This window comes from Patella vulgata, chromosome 4 (assembly GCF_932274485.2).
Source record: "Patella vulgata chromosome 4, xgPatVulg1.2, whole genome shotgun sequence".
NCBI classification, from domain to species: domain Eukaryota; kingdom Metazoa; phylum Mollusca; class Gastropoda; family Patellidae; genus Patella; species Patella vulgata.
Window position 1 is genome coordinate 39,299,653 of NC_065882.2, and position 23,909 is coordinate 39,323,561.

Consider the following 23,909-nt stretch of genomic DNA (forward strand, 5'->3'; position numbering starts at 1 on the left):
TTCCTTGGCCCCAATTGGCTAATTCAGTTTTTCAGTCCTAGATTAATTATTTATTGTTCGATTTGTATAAAACAAAGTTCATATGCTCCGTTGTCTCAATTGTCATTTTTTTTGTTACCAATAGTGTTATCTGTCGGCACCGGAAGTGGCGTAAATTGACAAAAAACTACAATTTTGACAGTTAGGTACCATTTTTCGAAAGCAAATATTATTGTTTTCAAATCTGGTATAACTGAAATTGTGCGCCCTTTAAAGGCGCACAAAATGTTGGGACCAGTTTTTTTAATTTCGATTCCGTTTTCGGGCTATTTAGATTAAAAGGTGAAAAAAGGTGTAAAATTAAGCTATTTACAACCCATCCAGCGTTTTCATATTTTAAAATATTACTTCGTAACTTTCTTAAACTCGTAGCAATAATCTATACGGAGAGAATGTATGTGAAAATTAATTTGTAATATGCGCAGTTGCCGAGAAATGGGCAATTTTGCATGAGTCACTTTTTACGCTAGTTTGCCTGTAAAAGAATCAATTATTATTCGATTTTCATAAAAGTGACACCATTTGATGTGTAATGTCAATTTTAACTAGGTCAAACCAATTTAACATTTTCAATATCACCGGAAATGACGTAATTTGGGCAAAAATTGTATTTATAGCCTTCGAAACCAGTAATTTATTCAAATGAGTCATATTTGTTATTTGTTTAAAATTTTGATATTTGATTCAAATCAACTAATACAATGAACCCTTACGATCATATAGATATCACAAAATGGTTTCTAACTTGTTCAGTTGCGGAGAAATAGGCAATTTTCAACAGGTCACTTTTTAAGGTTTTTTTGTCAATAAAAGTGTCAATTATTATTCGATTTTCATGAAATTTTCACTGTGTGATACATAATGCCATTTACGATATCATACAAGTAATTTAAGATTTTCATTATCACCGGAAGTAACGTCATTTTGGCAAAAACTGTATTTTTAGCCTTCAAAACAGATATTTTATTCAAATGAATCAGATTTGTAATGTTTTTAAAATTATGATATTTGATTCCAATCAACAAATAGAATGAACTCATTCGATCATACAGATACCTCAAAATGGTTTCTAACTTGTACGGTTGCAGAGAAATAGGCGATTTTCTACAAGTCATTTTTCAAGGTTTTTGGTCTATAAAGGTGGCAATTATTATAGGATTTACATAAAATTTTCACCATGTGATGATGCTATTTCTGATTTCATAAACCAATTTAACATTTTCATTATCACCGGAAGTAATGTAATTTTGACAGGATCACTGACATGTAGCAAATGAATTGATTGCTGGATTTGGTTGTTTCTGCGTCCATTTTATTTCATGTGTGCAATGCTTATGTGGAAACCTGTTTAACGGTTTCATTGGTACCGGAAGTGACATAAGTTCAAGGGTAACGTGGCACCGGTGAAACCCGTCATTACTGCTTCGCAGTTCTAGTTCTTCTTTTGTTTTGAGTAGATCTCAGCAACTACTTGTCGCATCGTTACGATTTCTTCGGTTTTACTGGGAAAGTGGGTGTGACTTAGAGGATAAAGCTATTTTGAACGTTCTGCGACAATGCGAAATGTCCGAAATCACCGAAGTTATCGTTTTTACAAATATTGCGGTAATTTTAACAATAATCATGGGATTTTAACTTTCGATACATTTTGGCATAGCTGGGGACAGGGCACATAGCTGCGCTACTTTCGATTTTTGATTTTCAGCAAAAATTCGAAGATATTAGGCGCCAAATTTCGGAAATTTAAAATTTTACAAAAAACTTTTTTATTGATGAATATTTTTTACTCGTGTTGTGCACAGAATTAAAGAGTCATCTGACTTGCGCAAAAATGTTAAAATTTTTTGTCTCAGTAATTTTCCTTGGCCTCCATTGGCTAATTCAGTTTTTCAGTCCTAGCTTAATTTTTTATTGTTCGATTTGTATAAAACAAAGTTCATATGCTTCGTTGTCTCAATTGTCATTTTTTTTATTACCAAAAGTGTTATCTGTCGGCACCGGAAGTGGCATAATTTTACCAAAAACTACAATTTTGACAGTTAGGTACCATTTTTTGAAAACAAATATTATTTTTTTGAAAAATTATATGACTCAAAGAGTGTGTCCTTTAAAGGCGCAAAAAATGTCGGAAGCAGTTTTTTTAATTTCTTTTTCATTTTCTAGCAAATTGGATTAAGAGGTGAAAAAAGGCGTAAAATTGACCTATTTACAACTCATTCAGGCTTTTCAGATTTCAAAATATTTTTACGTAACTTTTATAAACTTGTAGCTATAATCCATACGAAGAGAATGTATGTGAAAATTAGTTTGTAATATAAGCAGTTGCCGAGAAATAGGCAATTTTGCATGAGTCACTTTTCACGTAATTTTGGCTGTAAAAGAATCAATTATTATTCGATTTTCAATTTTCTTTCGCCATTGGATGCCTAATGCCATAGTGGACTATGTCAAACCATTTTACCCCTTGCGCTGCCACCGGAAATGACGTCATTTGCTCAAAACTTAAATTTTAGCCTTCAAAAAACAATATTTTATTCAAATGATTCGTATTTGTTATTTTTTTCAAATTATGATATTTGATTCTATTGATCAAATAGATTGAACCCATACGATCATACAGATACCACAAAATGGTTTCTAACTTGTACGGTTGCAGAGAAATGGGCGATTTTCCTTAAGTCACTTTTCAAGGTTTTTGGTCTATAAAAGTGTCAGTTATTATTCGATTTTCATAAAATTTTCACCATATGATATCTTGTGTCATTTATGATTTCATAGAACTAATTTAACATTTTCATTATCACCGGAAGTAACGTCATTTTGGCAAAAACTGTATTTTTAGCCTTCAAAACAGATATTTTTTTCAAATGAGTCTTATTTGTATTGTTTTTAAAATTATGATATTTGATTCCAATCAGCAAATAGATTGAACCCATACGATCATACAGATACCAGAAAATGGTTTCTAACTTGTACGGTTGCAGAGAAATAGGCGATTTTCTACAAGTCACTTTTCAAGGTTTTTGGTCTATAAAAGTGGCAATTGTTATTCGATTTACATACAATTTTCACCATGTGATGCCCTATGTCATTTCTGATTTCATAAAAGTAATTGAACATTTTCATTATCACCGGAAGTACAGTACACTTACATGTAACAAATGTATAAAATGAATTGATATTGCTGGATTTTGTTGATTCGGCGTCCATTTTATTTGATGTGTGCAATGCTTATGTGGAAACCTGTTTAATGGTTTCATTGGTACGGGAAGTAACATGTTTAGGGTAAAGTGGCACCGGTGAAACCCGTCATTACTGCATCGCAGTTCTAGTTCTTATTATTATTATTCTTCTTTTGTTTTGAGTAGATCTCAGCAACTGATTGTCGGATCGTTACGATTTCTTCGGTTTTAGCGGAAAAGTGGGTGTGACTTAGAGGATAAAGCTATTTTGAACGTTCTGCGACAATGCGAAATGTCCGAAATCACCGAAGCTATCGTTTTTAGAAATATTGCAGTAATTTTAACAATAATCATTGGATTTTAACTTTCGATGCATTTTGGCATAGCCGGAGACGGGGCACATAGCTACGCTACTTTTGATTTTTGATTTTCGGCAAATCTTCGCAGATATTAGGCGCTAAATTTAGAAAATTTAAATTTTTACAAAAAACTTTTTTATTTATGAATATTTTTTAGTCGTGTTTTACACAAATATAACGAGTCCTCTGACTTGGGCAAAAATGTGAAAAATTTTTGTCTCGGTAATTTTCCTTGGCCCCCATTGGCTAATTCAGTTTTTCAGTCCTAGATTAATTATTTATTGTTCGATTTGTATAAAACAAAGTTCATATGCTCCGTTGTCTCAATTGTCATTTTTTTGGTTACCAATAGTGTTATCTGTCGGCACCGGAAGTGGCGTAAATTGACAAAAAACTACAATTTTGACAGTTAGGTACCATTTTTCGAAAGCAAATATTATTTTTTTCAAATCTGGTATAACTGAAATTGTGCGCCCTTTAAAGGCGCACAAAATGTTGGGACCAGTTTTTTTAATTTCGATTCCGTTTTCGGGCTATTTCGATTAAAAGGTGAAAAAAGGTGTAAAATTAAGCTATTTACAACCCATCCAGCGTTTTCATATTTTAAAATATTACTTCATAACTTTCATAAACTCGTAGCAATAATCTATACGAAGAGAATGTATTTGAAAATTAATTTGTAATATGCGCAGTTGCCGAGAAATGGGCAATTATGCATGAGTCACTTTTTACGCTAGTTTGCCTGTAAAAGAGTCAATTATTATTCGATTTTCATAAAAGTGACACCATTTGATGTGTAATGTCAATTTTAACTAGGTCAAACCAATTTAACATTTTCAATATCACCGGAAATGACGTAATTTGGGCAAAAATTGTATTTATAGCCTTCGAAACCAGTAATTTATTCAAATGAGTCATATTTGTTATTTGTTTAAAATTTTGATATTTGATTCAAATCAACTAATACAATGAACCCTTACGATCATATAGATATCACAAAATGGTTTCTAACTTGTTCAGTTGCGGAGAAATAGGCAATTTTCAACAGGTCACTTTTTAAGGTTTTTTGTCAATAAAAGTGTCAATTATTATTCGATTTTCATGAAATTTTCACTGTGTGATACATAATGCCATTTACGATTTCATACAATTAATTTAAGATTTTCATTATCACCGGAAGTAACGTCATTTTGGCAAAAACTGTATTTTTAGCCTTCAAAACAGATATTTTATTCGAATGAATCAGATTTGTAATGTTTTTAAAATTATGATATTTGATTCCAATCAACAAATAGAATGAACTCATTCGATCATACAGATACCTCAAAATGGTTTCTAACTTGTACGGTTGCAGAGAAATAGGCGATTTTCTACAAGTCATTTTTCAAGGTTTTTGGTCTATAAAGGTGGCAATTATTATAGGATTTACATAAAATTTTCACCATGTGATGATGCTATTTCTGATTTCATAAACCAATTTAACATTTTCATTATCACCGGAAGTAATGTAATTTTGACAGGATCACTGACATGTAGCAAATGAATTGATTGCTGGATTTTGTTGATTCGGCGTCCATTTTATTTGATGTGTGCAATGCTTATGTGGAAACCTGTTTAATGGTTTCATTGGTACGGGAAGTAACATGTTTAGGGTAAAGTGGCACCGGTGAAACCCGTCATTACTGCATCGCAGTTCTAGTTCTTATTATTATTATTCTTCTTTTGTTTTGAGTAGATCTCAGCAACTGATTGTCGGATCGTTACGATTTCTTCGGTTTTAGCGGAAAAGTGGGTGTGACTTAGAGGATAAAGCTATTTTGAACGTTCTGCGACAATGCGAAATGTCCGAAATCACCGAAGCTATCGTTTTTAGAAATATTGCAGTAATTTTAACAATAATCATTGGATTTTAACTTTCGATGCATTTTGGCATAGCCGGAGACGGGGCACATAGCTACGCTACTTTTGATTTTTGATTTTCGGCAAATCTTCGCAGATATTAGGCGCTAAATTTAGAAAATTTAAATTTTTACAAAAAACTTTTTTATTTATAAATATTTTTTAATCGTGTTTTACACAAATATAACGAGTCCTCTGACTTGGGCAAAAATGTGAAAATTTTTTGTCTCGGTAATTTTCCTTGGCCCCCATTGGCTAATTCAGTTTTTCAGTCCTAGATTAATTATTTATTGTTCGATTTGTATAAAACAAAGTTCATATGCCCCGTTGTCTCAATTGTCATTTTTTTTGTTACCAATAGTGTTATCTGTCGGCACCGGAAGTGGCGTAAATTGACAAAAAACTACAATTTTGACAGTTAGGTACCATTTTTCGAAAGCAAATATTATTTTTTTCAAATCTGGTATAACTGAAATTGTGCGCCCTTTAAAGGCGCACAAAATGTTGGGACCATTTTTTTTAATTTCGATTCCGTTTTCGGGCTATTTCGATTAAAAGGTGAAAAAAGGTGTAAAATTAAGCTATTTACAACCCATTCAGCGTTTTCATATTTTAAAATATTACTTCGTAACTTTCATAAACTCGTAGCAATAATCTATACGGAGAGAATGTATGTGAAAATTAATTTGTAATATGCGCAGTTGCCGAGAAATGGGCAATTTTGCATGAGTCACTTTTTACGCTAGTTTGCCTGTAAAAGAGTCAATTATTATTCGATTTTCATAAAAGTGACACCATTTGATGTGTAATGTCAATTTTAACTAGGTCAAACCAATTTAACATTTTCAATATCACCGGAAATGACGTAATTTGGGCAAAAATTGTATTTATAGCCTTCGAAACCAGTAATTTATTCAAATGAGTCATATTTGTTATTTGTTTAAAATTTTGATATTTGATTCAAATCAACTAATACAATGAACCCTTACGATCATATAGATATCACAAAATGGTTTCTAACTTGTTCAGTTGCGGAGAAATAGGCAATTTTCAACAGGTCACTTTTTAAGGTTTTTTTGTCAAAAAAAGTGTCAATTATTATTCGATTTTCATGAAATTTTCACTGTGTGATACATAATGCCATTTACGATATCATACAAGTAATTTAAGATTTTCATTATCACCGGAAGTAACGTCATTTTGGCAAAAACTGTATTTTTAGCCTTCAAAACAGATATTTTATTCAAATGAATCAGATTTGTAATGTTTTTAAAATTATGATATTTGATTCCAATCAACAAATAGAATGAACTCATTCGATCATACAGATACCTCAAAATGGTTTCTAACTTGTACGGTTGCAGAGAAATAGGCGATTTTCTACAAGTCATTTTTCAAGGTTTTTGGTCTATAAAGGTGGCAATTATTATAGGATTTACATAAAATTTTCAACATGTGATGATGCTATTTCTGATTTCATAAACCAATTTAACATTTTCATTATCACCGGAAGTAATGTAATTTTGACAGGATCACTGACATGTAGCAAATGAATTGATTGCTGGATTTGGTTGTTTCTGCGTCCATTTTATTTCATGTGTGCAATGCTTATGTGGAAACCTGTTTAACGGTTTCATTGGTACCGGAAGTGACATAAGTTCAAGGGTAACGTGGCACCGGTGAAACCCGTCATTACTGCTTCGCAGTTCTAGTTAGGGTTTCACACTGCGAAGCTTGTGTGAAACACTATTGTTTTTGTTAAAATTATTATTAGGGTTTCACACTGCGTAGCTTGTGTGAAACACTATTGTTTTTGTTAAAATTATTATTCTTATTATTATTATTCTTCTTTTGTTTTGAGTAGATCTCAGCAACTGATTGTCGGATCGTTAGGATTTCTTCGGTTTTATCGGAAAAGTGGGTGTGACTTAGAGGATAAAGCTATTTTGAACGTTCTGCGACAATGCGAAATGTCCGAAATCACCGAAGCTATCGTTTTTAGAAATATTGCAGTAATTTTAACAATAATCATTGGATTTTAACTTTCGATGCATTTTGGCATAGCCGGAGACGGGGCACATAGCTACGCTACTTTTGATTTTTGATTTTCGGCAAATCTTCGCAGATATTAGGCGCTAAATTTAGAAAATTTAAATTTTTACAAAAAACTTTTTTATTTATGAATATTTTTTAATCGTGTTTTACACAAATATAACGAGTCCTCTGACTTGGGCAAAAATGTGAAAAATTTTTGTCTCGGTAATTTTCCTTGGCCCCCATTGGCTAATTCAGTTTTTCAGTCCTAGATTAATTATTTATTGTTCGATTTGTATAAAACAAAGTTCATATGCCCCGTTGTCTCAATTGTCATTTTTTTTGTTACCAATAGTGTTATCTGTCGGCACCGGAAGTGGCGTAAATTGACAAAAAACTACAATTTTGACAGTTAGGTACCATTTTTCGAAAGCAAATATTATTTTTTTCAAATCTGGTATAACTGAAATTGTGCGCCCTTTAAAGGCGCACAAAATGTTGGGACCATTTTTTTTAATTTCGATTCCGTTTTCGGGCTATTTCGATTAAAAGGTGAAAAAAGGTGTAAAATTAAGCTATTTACAACCCATCCAGCGTTTTCATATTTTAAAATATTACTTCGTAACTTTCATAAACTCGTAGCAATAATCTATACGGAGAGAATGTATGTGAAAATTAATTTGTAATATGCGCAGTTGCCGAGAAATGGGCAATTTTGCATGAGTCACTTTTTACGCTAGTTTGCCTGTAAAAGAGTCAATTATTATTCGATTTTCATAAAAGTGACACCATTTGATGTGTAATGTCAATTTTAACTAGGTCAAACCAATTTAACATTTTCAATATCACCGGAAATGACGTAATTTGGGCAAAAATTGTATTTATAGCCTTCGAAACCAGTAATTTATTCAAATGAGTCATATTTGTTATTTGTTTAAAATTTTGATATTTGATTCAAATCAACTAATACAATGAACCCTTACGATCATATAGATATCACAAAATGGTTTCTAACTTGTTCAGTTGCGGAGAAATAGGCAATTTTCAACAGGTCACTTTTTAAGGTTTTTTTGTCAATAAAAGTGTCAATTATTATTCGATTTTCATGAAATTTTCACTGTGTGATACATAATGCCATTTACGATATCATACAAGTAATTTAAGATTTTCATTATCACCGGAAGTAACGTCATTTTGGCAAAAACTGTATTTTTAGCCTTCAAAACAGATATTTTATTCAAATGAATCAGATTTGTAATGTTTTTAAAATTATGATATTTGATTCCAATCAACAAATAGAATGAACTCATTCGATCATACAGATACCTCAAAATGGTTTCTAACTTGTACGGTTGCAGAGAAATAGGCGATTTTCTACAAGTCATTTTTCAAGGTTTTTGGTCTATAAAGGTGGCAATTATTATAGGATTTACATAAAATTTTCAACATGTGATGATGCTATTTCTGATTTCATAAACCAATTTAACATTTTCATTATCACCGGAAGTAATGTAATTTTGACAGGATCACTGACATGTAGCAAATGAATTGATTGCTGGATTTGGTTGTTTCTGCGTCCATTTTATTTCATGTGTGCAATGCTTATGTGGAAACCTGTTTAACGGTTTCATTGGTACCGGAAGTGACATAAGTTCAAGGGTAACGTGGCACCGGTGAAACCCGTCATTACTGCTTCGCAGTTCTAGTTCTTATTATTATTATTATTATTAGGGTTTCACACTGCGTAGCTTGTGTGAAACACTATTGTTTTTGTTAAAATTATTAGGGTTTCACACTGCGTAGCTTGTGTGAAACACTATTGTTTTTGTTAAAATTATTATTAGGGTTTCACACTGCGTAGCTTGTGTGAAACACTATTGTTTTTGTTAAAATTATTATTAGGGTTTCACACTGCGTAGCTTGTGTGAAACACTATTGTTTTTGTTAAAATTATTAGGGTTTCACACTGCGTAGCTTGTGTGAAACACTATTGTTTTTGTTAAAATTATTATTCTTATTATTATTATTCTTCTTTTGTTTTGAGTAGATCTCAGCAACTGATTGTCGGATCGTTACGATTTCTTCGGTTTTATCGGAAAAGTGGTTGTGACTTAGAGGATAAAGCTATTTTGAACGTTCTGCGACAATGCGAAATGTCCGAAATCACCGAAGCTATCGTTTTTAGAAATATTGCAGTAATTTTAACAATAATCATTGGATTTTAACTTTCGATGCATTTTGGCATAGCCGGAGACGGGGCACATAGCTACGCTACTTTTGATTTTTGATTTTCGGCAAATCTTCGCAGATATTAGGCGCTAAATTTAGAAAATTTAAATTTTTACAAAAAACTTTTTTATTTATGAATATTTTTTAATCGTGTTTTACACAAATATAACGAGTCCTCTGACTTGGGCAAAAATGTGAAAATTTTTTGTCTCGGTAATTTTCCTTGGCCCCCATTGGCTAATTCAGTTTTTCAGTCCTAGATTAATTATTTATTGTTCGATTTGTATAAAACAAAGTTCATATGCCCCGTTGTCTCAATTGTCATTTTTTTTGTTACCAATAGTGTTATCTGTCGGCACCGGAAGTGGCGTAAATTGACAAAAAACTACAATTTTGACAGTTAGGTACCATTTTTCGAAAGCAAATATTATTTTTTTCAAATCTGGTATAACTGAAATTGTGCGCCCTTTAAAGGCGCACAAAATGTTGGGACCATTTTTTTTAATTTCGATTCCGTTTTCGGGCTATTTCGATTAAAAGGTGAAAAAAGGTGTAAAATTAAGCTATTTACAACCCATTCAGCGTTTTCATATTTTAAAATATTACTTCGTAACTTTCATAAACTCGTAGCAATAATCTATACGGAGAGAATGTATGTGAAAATTAATTTGTAATATGCGCAGTTGCCGAGAAATGGGCAATTTTGCATGAGTCACTTTTTACGCTAGTTTGCCTGTAAAAGAGTCAATTATTATTCGATTTTCATAAAAGTGACACCATTTGATGTGTAATGTCAATTTTAACTAGGTCAAACCAATTTAACATTTTCAATATCACCGGAAATGACGTAATTTGGGCAAAAATTGTATTTATAGCCTTCGAAACCAGTAATTTATTCAAATGAGTCATATTTGTTATTTGTTTAAAATTTTGATATTTGATTCAAATCAACTAATACAATGAACCCTTACGATCATATAGATATCACAAAATGGTTTCTAACTTGTTCAGTTGCGGAGAAATAGGCAATTTTCAACAGGTCACTTTTTAAGGTTTTTTTGTCAAAAAAAGTGTCAATTATTATTCGATTTTCATGAAATTTTCACTGTGTGATACATAATGCCATTTACGATATCATACAAGTAATTTAAGATTTTCATTATCACCGGAAGTAACGTCATTTTGGCAAAAACTGTATTTTTAGCCTTCAAAACAGATATTTTATTCAAATGAATCAGATTTGTAATGTTTTTAAAATTATGATATTTGATTCCAATCAACAAATAGAATGAACTCATTCGATCATACAGATACCTCAAAATGGTTTCTAACTTGTACGGTTGCAGAGAAATAGGCGATTTTCTACAAGTCATTTTTCAAGGTTTTTGGTCTATAAAGGTGGCAATTATTATAGGATTTACATAAAATTTTCAACATGTGATGATGCTATTTCTGATTTCATAAACCAATTTAACATTTTCATTATCACCGGAAGTAATGTAATTTTGACAGGATCACTGACATGTAGCAAATGAATTGATTGCTGGATTTGGTTGTTTCTGCGTCCATTTTATTTCATGTGTGCAATGCTTATGTGGAAACCTGTTTAACGGTTTCATTGGTACCGGAAGTGACATAAGTTCAAGGGTAACGTGGCACCGGTGAAACCCGTCATTACTGCTTCGCAGTTCTAGTTCTTATTATTATTATTATTCTTCTTTTGTTTTGAGTAGATCTCAGCAACTACTTGTCGCATCGTTACGATTTCTTCGGTTTTACTGGGAAAGTGGGTGTGACTTAGAGGATAAAGCTATTTTGAACGTTCTGCGACAATGCGAAATGTCCGAAATCACCGAAGTTATCGTTTTTACAAATATTGCGGTAATTTTAACAATAATCATGGGATTTTAACTTTCGATACATTTTGGCATAGCTGGAGACAGGGCACATAGCTGCGCTACTTTCGATTTTTGATTTTCAGCAAAAATTCGAAGATATTAGGCGCCAAATTTCGGAAATTTAAAATTTTACAAAAAACTTTTTTATTGATGAATATTTTTTACTCGTGTTGTGCACAGAATTAAAGAGTCATCTGACTTGCGCAAAAATGTTAAAATTTTTTGTCTCAGTAATTTTCCTTGGCCTCCATTGGCTAATTCAGTTTTTCAGTCCTAGCTTAATTTTTTATTGTTCGATTTGTATAAAACAAATTTCATATGCTTCGTTGTCTCAATTGTCATTTTTTTTATTACCAAAAGTGTTATCTGTCGGCACCGGAAGTGGCATAATTTTACCAAAAACTACAATTTTGACAGTTAGGTACCATTTTTTGAAAACAAATATTATTTTTTTGAAAAATTATATGACTCAAAGAGTGTGTCCTTTAAAGGCGCAAAAAATGTCGGAAGCAGTTTTTTTAATTTCTTTTTCATTTTCTAGCAAATTGGATTAAGAGGTGAAAAAAGGCGTAAAATTGACCTATTTACAACTCATTCAGGCTTTTCAGATTTTAAAATATTTTTACGTAACTTTTATAAACTTGTAGCTATAATCCACACGAAGAGAATGTATGTGAAAATTAGTTTGTAATATAAGCAGTTGCCGAGAAATAGGCAATTTTGCATGAGTCACTTTTCACGTAATTTTGGCTGTAAAAGAATCAATTATTATTCGATTTTCAATTTTCTTTCGCCATTGGATGCCTAATGCCATAGTGGACTATGTCAAACCATTTTACCCCTTGCGCTGCCACCGGAAATGACGTCATTTGCTCAAAACTTAAATTTTAGCCTTCAAAAAACAATATTTTATTCAAATGATTCGTATTTGTTATTTTTTTCAAATTATGATATTTGATTCTATTGATCAAATAGATTGAACCCATACGATCATACAGATACCACAAAATGGTTTCTAACTTGTACGGTTGCAGAGAAATGGGCGATTTTCCTTAAGTCACTTTTCAAGGTTTTTGGTCTATAAAAGTGTCAGTTATTATTCGATTTTCATAAAATTTTCACCATATGATATCTTGTGTCATTTATGATTTCATAGAACTAATTTAACATTTTCATTATCACCGGAAGTAACGTCATTTTGGCAAAAACTGTATTTTTAGCCTTCAAAACAGATATTTTTTTCAAATGAGTCTTATTTGTATTGTTTTTAAAATTATGATATTTGATTCCAATCAGCAAATAGATTGAACCCATACGATCATACAGATACCAGAAAATGGTTTCTAACTTGTACGGTTGCAGAGAAATAGGCGATTTTCTACAAGTCACTTTTCAAGGTTTTTGGTCTATAAAAGTGGCAATTGTTATTCGATTTACATACAATTTTCACCATGTGATGCCCTATGTCATTTCTGATTTCATAAAAGTAATTGAACATTTTCATTATCACCGGAAGTACAGTACACTTACATGTAACAAATGTATAAAATGAATTGATATTGCTGGATTTTGTTGATTCGGCGTCCATTTTATTTGATGTGTGCAATGCTTATGTGGAAACCTGTTTAATGGTTTCATTGGTACGGGAAGTAACATGTTTAGGGTAACGTGGCACCGGTGAAACCCGTCATTACTGCATCGCAGTTCTAGTTCTTATTATTATTATTATTCTTCTTTTGTTTTGAGTAGATCTCAGCAACTGATTGTCGGATCGTTACGATTTCTTCGGTTTTATCGGAAAAGTGGGTGTGACTTAGAGGATAAAGCTATTTTGAACGTTCTGCGACAATGCGAAATGTCCGAAATCACCGAAGCTATCGTTTTTAGAAATATTGCAGTAATTTTAACAATAATCATTGGATTTTAACTTTCGATGCATTTTGGCATAGCCGGAGACGGGGCACATAGCTACGCTACTTTTGATTTTTGATTTTCGGCAAATCTTCGCAGATATTAGGCGCTAAATTTAGAAAATTTAAATTTTTACAAAAAACTTTTTTATTTATGAATATTTTTTAATCGTGTTTTACACAAATATAACGAGTCCTCTGACTTGGGCAAAAATGTGAAAATTTTTTGTCTCGGTAATTTTCCTTGGCCCCCATTGGCTAATTCAGTTTTTCAGTCCTAGATTAATTATTTATTGTTCGATTTGTATAAAACAAAGTTCATATGCCCCGTTGTCTCAATTGTCATTTTTTTTGTTACCAATAGTGTTATCTGTCGGCACCGGAAGTGGCGTAAATTGACAAAAAACTACAATTTTGACAGTTAGGTACCATTTTTCGAAAGCAAATATTATTTTTTTCAAATCTGGTATAACTGAAATTGTGCGCCTTTTAAAGGCGCACAAAATGTTGGGACCATGTTTTTTAATTTCGATTCCGTTTTCGGGCTATTTCGATTAAAAGGTGAAAAAAGGTGTAAAATTAAGCTATTTACAACCCATCCAGCGTTTTCATATTTTAAAATATTACTTCGTAACTTTCATAAACTCGTAGCAATAATCTATACGGAGAGAATGTATGTGAAAATTAATTTGTAATATGCGCAGTTGCCGAGAAATGGGCAATTTTGCATGAGTCACTTTTTACGCTAGTTTGCCTGTAAAAGAGTCAATTATTATTCGATTTTCATAAAAGTGACACCATTTGATGTGTAATGTCAATTTTAACTAGGTCAAACCAATTTAACATTTTCAATATCACCGGAAATGACGTAATTTGGGCAAAAATTGTATTTATAGCCTTCGAAACCAGTAATTTATTCAAATGAGTCATATTTGTTATTTGTTTAAAATTTTGATATTTGATTCAAATCAACTAATACAATGAACCCTTACGATCATATAGATATCACAAAATGGTTTCTAACTTGTTCAGTTGCGGAGAAATAGGCAATTTTCAACAGGTCACTTTTTAAGGTTTTTTTGTCAATAAAAGTGTCAATTATTATTCGATTTTCATGAAATTTTCACTGTGTGATACATAATGCCATTTACGATTTCATACAAGTAATTTAAGATTTTCATTATCACCGGAAGTAACGTCATTTTGGCAAAAACTGTATTTTTAGCCTTCAAAACAGATATTTTATTCAAATGAATCAGATTTGTAATGTTTTTAAAATTATGATATTTGATTCCAATCAACAAATAGAATGAACTCATTCGATCATACAGATACCTCAAAATGGTTTCTAACTTGTACGGTTGCAGAGAAATAGGCGATTTTCTACAAGTCATTTTTCAAGGTTTTTGGTCTATAAAGGTGGCAATTATTATAGGATTTACATAAAATTTTCAACATGTGATGATGCTATTTCTGATTTCATAAACCAATTTAACATTTTCATTATCACCGGAAGTAATGTAATTTTGACAGGATCACTGACATGTAGCAAATGAATTGGTTGCTGGATTTGGTTGTTTCTGTGTCCATTTTATTTCATGTGTGCAATGCTTATGTGGAAACCTGTTTAACGGTTTCATTGGTACCGGAAGTGACATAAGTTCAAGGGTAACGTGGCACCGGTGAAACCCGTCATTACTGCTTCGCAGTTCTAGTTCTTATTATTATTATTATTCTTCTTTTGTTTTGAGTAGATCTCAGCAACTGATTGTCGGATCGTTACGATTTCTTCGGTTTTATCGGAAAAGTGGGTGTGACTTAGAGGATAAAGCTATTTTGAACGTTCTGCGACAATGCGAAATGTCCGAAATCACCGAAGCTATCGTTTTTAGAAATATTGCAGTAATTTTAACAATAATCATTGGATTTTAACTTTCGATGCATTTTGGCATAGCCGGAGACGGGGCACATAGCTACGCTACTTTTGATTTTTGATTTTCGGCAAATCTTCGCAGATATTAGGCGCTAAATTTAGAAAATTTAAATTTTTACAAAAAACTTTTTTATTTATGAATATTTTTTAGTCGTGTTTTACACAAATATAACGAGTCCTCTGACTTGGGCAAAAATGTGAAAATTTTTTGTCTCGGTAATTTTCCTTGGTCCCCATTGGCTAATTCAGTTTTTCAGTCCTAGATTAATTATTTATTGTTCGATTTGTATAAAACAAAGTTCATATGCCCCGTTGTCTCAATTGTCATTTTTTTTGTTACCAATAGTGTTATCTGTCGGCACCGGAAGTGGCGTAAATTGACAAAAAACTACAATTTTGACAGTTAGGTACCATTTTTCGAAAGCAAATATTATTTTTTTCAAATCTGGTATAACTGAAATTGTGCGCCCTTTAAAGGCGCACAAAATGTTGGGACCATTTTTTTTAATTTCGATTCCGTTTTCGGGCTATTTCGATTAAAAGGTGAAAAAAGGTGTGAAATTAAGCTATTTACAACCCATCCAGCGTTTTCATATTTTAAAATATTACTTCGTAACTTTCATAAACTCGTAGCAATAATCTATACGGAGAGAATGTATGTGAAAATTAATTTGTAATATGCGCAGTTGCCGAGAAATGGGCAATTTTGCATGAGTCACTTTTTACGCTAGTTTGCCTGTAAAAGAGTCAATTATTATTCGATTTTCATAAAAGTGACACCATTTGATGTGTAATGTCAATTTTAACTAGATCAAACCAATTTAACATTTTCAATATCACCGGAAATGACGTAATTTGGGCAAAAATTGTATTTATAGCCTTCGAAACCAGTAATTTATTCAAATGAGTCATATTTGTTTTTTGTTTAAAATTTTGATATTTGATTCAAATCAACTAATACAATGAACCCTTACGATCATATAGATATCACAAAATGGTTTCTAACTTGTTCAGTTGCGGAGAAATAGGCAATTTTCAACAGGTCACTTTTTAAGGTTTTTTTGTCAATAAAAGTGTCAATTATTATTCGATTTTCATGAAATTTTCACTGTGTGATACATAATGTCATTTACGATTTCATACAAGTAATTTAAGATTTTCATTATCACCGGAAGTAACGTCATTTTGGCAAAAACTGTATTTTTAGCCTTCAAAACAGATATTTTATTCAAATGAATCAGATTTGTAATGTTTTTAAAATTATGATATTTGATTCCAATCAACAAATAGAATGAACTCATTCGATCATACAGATACCTCAAAATGGTTTCTAACTTGTACGGTTGCAGAGAAATAGGCGATTTTCTACAAGTCATTTTTCAAGGTTTTTGGTCTATAAAGGTGGCAATTATTATAGGATTTACATAAAATTTTCACCATGTGATGATGCTATTTCTGATTTCATAAACCAATTTAACATTTTCATTATCACCGGAAGTAATGTAATTTTGACAGGATCACTGACATGTAGCAAATGAATTGATTGCTGGATTTGGTTGTTTCTGCGTCCATTTTATTTCATGTGTGCAATGCTTATGTGGAAACCTGTTTAACGGTTTCATTGGCACCGGAAGTGACATAAGTTCAAGGGTAACGTGGCACCGGTGAAACCCGTCATTACTGCTTCGCAGTTCTAGTTAATATTATTCTTCTTTTGTTTTGAGTAGATCTCAGCAACTGCTTGTCGGATCGTTACGATTTCTTCGGTTTTATCGGAAAAGTGGGTGTGACTTAGAGGATAAAGCTATTTTGAACGTTCTGCGACAATGCGAAATGTCCGAAATCACCGAAGCTATCGTTTTTAGAAATATTGCAGCAATTTTAACAATAATCATTGGATTTTAACTTTCGATACATTTTGGCATAGCCGGAGACAGGGCACCTAGCTACGCTACTTTTGATTTTTGATTTTCGGCAAATCTTCGCAGATATTAGGCGCCAAATTTAGATAATGTAAATTTTTACAAAAAACTTTTTTATTGATGAATATTTTTTAGTTGTGTTTTACACAAAATTGACGAGTCATCTGACTTGAGCAAAAATCTGATTTTCTTTGTCTCAGTAATTTTGCTTGGCCGCTATTGGCTAATTCAGTTTTTCAGTCCAAGATTAATTATTTATTGTTCGATTTGTATAAAACAAAGTTCATATGCTGCGTTGTCTCAATTGTCATTTTTTTTATTACCAATAGTGTTATCTGTCGGCACCGGAAGTGGCGTAAATTGACAAAAAACTACAATTTTGACAGTTAGGTACCATTTTTCGAAAGCAAATATTATTTTTTTCAAATCTGGTATAACTGAAATTGTGCGCCCTTTAAAGGCGCACAAAATGTTGGGACCATTTTTTTTAATTTCGATTCCGTTTTCGGGCTATTTCGATTAAAAGGTGAAAAAAGGTGTAAAATTAAGCTATTTACAACCCATCCAGCGTTTTCATATTTTAAAATATTACTTCGTAACTTTCATAAACTCGTAGCAATAATCTATACGGAGAGAATGTATGTGAAAATTAATTTGTAATATGCGCAGTTGCCGAGAAATGGGCAATTTTGCATGAGTCACTTTTTACGCTAGTTTGCCTGTAAAAGAGTCAATTATTATTCGATTTTCATAAAAGTGACACCATTTGATGTGTAATGTCAATTTTAACTAGGTCAAACCAATTTAACATTTTCAATATCACCGGAAATGACGTCATTTGGGCAAAAATTGTATTTATAGCCTTCGAAACCAGTAATTTATTCAAATGAGTCATATTTGTTATTTGTTTAAAATTTTGATATTTGATTCAAATCAACTAATACAATGAACCCTTACGATCATATAGATATCACAAAATGGTTTCTAACTTGTTCAGTTGCGGAGAAATAGGCAATTTTCAACAGGTCACTTTTTAAGGTTTTTTGTCAATAAAAGTGTCAATTATTGTTCGATTTTCATGAAATTTTCACTGTGTGATACATAATGCCATTTACGATTTCATACAAGTAATTTAAGATTTTCATTATCACCGGAAGTAACGTCATTTTGGCAAAAACTGTATTTTTAGCCTTCAAAACAGATATTTTATTCAAATGAATCAGATTTGTAATGTTTTTAAAATTATGATATTTGATTCCAATCAACAAATAGAATGAACTCATTCGATCATACAGATACCTCAAAATGGTTTCTAACTTGTACGGTTGCAGAGAAATAGGCGATTTTCTACAAGTCATTTTTCAAGGTTTTTGGTCTATAAAGGTGGCAATTATTATAGGATTTACATAAAATTTTCACCATGTGATGATGCTATTTCTGATTTCATAAACCAATTTAACATTTTCATTATCACCGGAAGTAATGTAATTTTGACAGGATCACTGACATGTAGCAAATGAATTGATTGCTGGATTTGGTTGTTTCTGCGTCCATTTTATTTCATTTGTGCAATGCTTATGTGGAAATTTGTTTAACGGTTTCATTGGTACCGGAAGTGACATAAGTTCAAGGGTAACGTGGCACCGGTGAAACCCGTCATTACTGCTTCGCAGTTCTAGTTATTATTATTGTTATGTTTTCATTGTGAATTCCGGTAATTTTGTATGTTTTAAAGTAATTCAATATTAATGTAAAATATAAGTAAATAGAAAGATTTTACGGGCGAATTCTGATATCTTCAAATTGAATTCCGGTGAATTCTGATATCTTCAAAGTTAATTCCGGTATTTCTTAGTCAAAGTGAATTCCAATATTTGTTAGTGTGTTCCAGTGATTGTAAGTGAATTAGTTTACCCGGAATTATTCATCCGCAGAAGAAATAAACCTTTTTATGAACTTTGCTCTTCTTGTAGTGATGTATGGTTATAATCCCAGAAATATCGCAGTGACATTTTATTTTGCTACATTATTGAAATTACATTATTTCGATTTCGACGGTATCAACAAAATAATATGTTTTGATGAGGCGTATTATTTTTTTTTTATGAGCAACAACAGGAAGTCTAGTTTCCAACATTCGGCCATTAATTTATGAGCTGAACAAAATCGGCACAGAGAAGATATTAAATACGTTGACGTTGAATTTATTATAAACAGCAAAAATGAACCGATTAAAGTTTGAAGTACACAACCCGGAATCATACAGATGTTGTATTTGTTGTCATGTTCGAACAGGAACTCTGTTTCTTGGTCTTTTTTACTTGGTAGGCCTACGGTGTTTGTTTATATATTATTATTAGGCCTATAGGCCCTATAATATGGTAATGGTGTTCCTTAATTTTTGTCGGTACTATTTCAGTAACGTACCTCTACCAGTTCCTGTGATCGTAGAGACTTGTGTTCATGGGGCCTAGCCATGACCTCACACCAAATTTCAGCCGAATCGGTCAATAACTTTTTATTTTACCGTAGTTTAGCTTCTGTAAACTAAGAGATAAGTTTATCCGATTTTGACGCCATTCTGTTTGTTGACTATTTAGGCTCGAATGACGTCATATTATGTGGGTTAGGGTAAGGGCTAGGACCTGTAGATTTCATCATAGTCTCAAGATGTAGACAGGGCTATAGCCCTAACCCTAACCCTGGGTGAAGCCTAACCCTTACCCTAACCCATAATCCACATAAGACGTCATAAAATGCACAGGACTGTCTCCGATCTAGCGTTCTCCTTATGCGTGTCATGTCGGAACCCGTCTTAGTGTCTTGTTATTCAAGTCTAAATAGCCAACAAACAAAATGGCGTCAAAATTGGATAAACTTTCTCTCGTTATAAGCTAAACTACGGTAAAATAAAAAGTTATTGACCGATTCGGCTGAAATTTGGTGTGAGGTCATGGCTAGGCCCCATGAACACCCCCTAAAAATTTCAAGTCTCTAACGATCATGGGAACTGGTAGAGGTATGTTACTGAAATAGTACCTTTTTGTCCCCCACCTTTCGAAGAAAGCCGGGGACTATTATAATGGGTTCGTCCCATCTGTCTGTCTGTCCGTCACACTTTTTGTGACACAATAACTCTCCTTCTAAATCTAATTGAGCTAGAATGTTCAAACTTGGTGTAGCCGTAGGTGTTTATTTAATTATACTAGGCTAATGTCCAAAAGAAAGTATGCACTGTGCATTTTGTGCTGCATCAACCAAGGTCGTTTTTCCATGGTATACGGTATTTGGGTAGAATGTCAATTTGTTTCACATTTTATTTTGCTTAGAAATGTTGAGACAAACTGAGTACATGTAATGCTTTATCAAATGTTTTTGATCTAAACAAAATGCGCGGTATATTCAAACTGTTAAAAACGCTACGGGAAATTCCGTAGCCATGCAATTTCAGGCTTTGTTTACGCTACGGCGTAATTTAAATTACAAATTGTTGTTCGTTTTTGAGCAAGGGAAGATTACCTTTTGGCTCGTCCGAAGAGCCTGGTCCGTGACTCCCCGGAAGTAGTGACTGGTGACAGAATTACCTTCACTGATAGACCTCTTGTTAGAGGATGCTACACTTGCTTAAGACTGTTTCAAAGGTCACTAATTAATGACTGTAATTAAAATTTAGAGTATAGGTATAAAAAACATAGCAACATTATTTGTAACTAAGACTCCTGAGTTTAGAAGTCCTTTACGAATAGATATATAGTAATTTAAATTACAAGTTGTTGTTCGATTTTGAGCAAGAGAAGATTACCTTTTGGCTCGTCCGAAGAGCTTGGTCCGTGACTCACCGGAAGTAGTCACTGGTTACAGAATTACCTTCACTTATAGACCTCTTGTTATAGGACACTACACTTGCTTAAACATACATTATGCAAGAGAAAAATCTGATTATTGCAAGTCTTTATTTAGGCTTCAGATGTCATAGAAATTATAAATTAGATCTTTATTTACACAACAAGCACTAAATCAACTCTGTAGACCCATGGATGGCTTGGATTCGGCTTGGTTTTAAACAGGATTTCATTGATTGATTAAATTTTTAAATGGTGTCGTAAGCGGAGATTAACTGTTACGTTGACGTCATACTCCTGAAAATTTTAGATCGAGGCTAAATGATAGAGTGTACGAAGCGAGGCCGCTGTTGAGCGAGACCGCATGTCAGTCAATTTGAATGAAAGTTCGATATATACGGCCTTGATATTATGTTTAGTTGTGGTTAAAATGAGAGTTTGGATGTCAGTATTATACACACTTTTGTCACTTGAAAAACATCGCAGCTAACATCACCCCAGTTGAATTGCAGCCCCATTGGATCACTGTTTCCTATATTTGTCTGCTTCGGGAGTACACACAGGCTAACAAGATTGAAGAAGTCGGCTATAATTATGCCTCATTGATTTGGTCCAGTCCTTTCAAACTTTCGCTTCTTATCTATATATTAAAAGTCTTAATTTGTATTAAAAATAAATGTGATACAAATTGAATTGCAACCCCGTCTCAAACCGAACAGGCTAACGGTACCACAGCCATTGAAAACATTACTTGATAATCGAGATTATGTAGGTGGAGTTAACGCCTGTCAATCAAACGATCGGCCATTCTCGGAGACGGTAAAGAGAGAGTTGACTCCTATTTCTAGTCAAAAATTACAATGGTGATAACTTTGTTCAGAATAAAGTAATTTGACTGAAATTTTCAATATATTCTTCTTTCATCATCTATTTTGGAACTGTTATAGCAAGAATGGCCAACTCTCTATTAAAATCTCCCATAATGTATCTTTAAGACTGGTTCAAAGGTCACTCATTAGTGACTGTAATTAACCATACCCGAAACAAAGTCTAAAACTAGTCAGGAAACCAAAAATATCACTTAAGACTATTAAAGGGATATTCCCGAATTTCATAGAATCTGAGAATTACAAGTTCGTGTATGTATGAATTTTAAACGCCAAAATATAGAGGAATTATGTATTTACCTTGTCTGAAAAGTTCAGTTCAAAATATTGAGTCGTTTGGACGTGAACGTCAAAACCGCTTATCTGGGCACTAGCATTTTTATACGCCCACATTGAAATGTGGTTGTATATGGTCGTCGCCCCCGTCCGGCCGGCCGGCCGGCGTCCACAATTGCTTGTGGACGCTCTAGAGGCTAAAGTTAATATCTGATTGACTTTAAATTTATATACAGTGTTTAAGGCCATGAAACGAAGAAGCCTATTGATTTTCAGCGATTTCCGATAATAACTGCCAGAGTTATGGCCCTTGATCACTTCAAAACATCTTGTGGACGCTCTACAGGCCAAAGTTAATATCCGATTGACTTTAAATTTATACACAGTGTTTAAGGTCATGAGAAGAAGAAGCCTATTGATTTTCAGCGATTTCAGATAATTACTGCCAGAGTTAAGGCCCTTGATCACTTTGAAAAATCTTGTGGACGCTCTAGAGGCTAAAGTCAATATCCGATTGACTTTAAATTTATACATAGTGTTTAAGGTCATGTGACAAAGAAGTCTATTAAATTTCAGTGATTTTCGATAATTACTGCCAGAGTTATGGCCCTTGATCACTTCAAAAAATCTTGTGGACGCTCTACAGGCCAAAGTTAATATCCGATTGACTTTAAATTTATATACAGTGTTTAAGGCCATGAGACGAAGAAGCCTATTGATTTTCAGCGATTTTCGATAATTACTGCCAGAGTTATGGCCCTTGATCACTTCAAAAAATCTTGTGGACGCTCTACAGGCCAAAGTTAATATCCGATTGATTTTAAATTTATACGCAGTGTTTAAGGTCATGAGACGAAGAACCCTTTTGATTTTCAGTGATTTCAGATAATTACTGCCAGAGTTAGGGCCCTTGATCACTTTGAAAAATCTTGTGGATGCTCTAGAGGCTAAAGTTGATATCCGATTGACTTTAAATTTATACACAGTTTTTAAGGTCATGAGACGAAGAAGTCTATTCATTTTCAGTTATTTTCGATAATTACTGCCAGAGTTATTTCCCTTGATCACTTCAAAAAATCTTCTGGACGCCCTAGAGGCCAAAGTTAATATCTGATTGACTTTAAATTTATACACAGTGCTTAAGGTCATGAGATGAAGAAGCCTATTGATTTTCAGCGATTTACGATAATTACTGTCAGAGTTATGGCCCTTGATCACTTAGAAATATCTTGTGGACGCTCTTGAGGCTAAAGTTAATATCCGATTAACTTTAAATTCATACACAGTGTTTAAAGTCATGAGACGAAGAATTCTATTCATTTTCAGTGATTTTCGATAATTACTGTCAAAGTTATGGCCCTTGATCGCTTTGAAAAATCTTGTTACGCTCTAGAGGCTAAAGTTACCATCCGATTGACTTCAGATTGATACACAGAGTTTAAGATCTTGAGACGAACAAATATATTGAGTTTCAATGAATTTTCATGACTTGAACAGCT

The 23,909-nt window shown here is 32.8% G+C and overlaps 1 long non-coding RNA gene across 1 annotated transcript in view; it reads left to right on the forward strand.

Annotated features, from left to right (window-relative positions):
* The window catches only part of LOC126818841 (uncharacterized), a 137,371-nt gene that overhangs the window by 82,103 nt on the left and 31,359 nt on the right, over positions 1–23,909 (forward strand). The window contains exon 2 of the long non-coding RNA XR_007679347.2: positions 19,379–19,729. This is a non-coding gene — a long non-coding RNA (uncharacterized LOC126818841). The remainder of the gene's footprint in view (positions 1–19,378; positions 19,730–23,909) is intronic.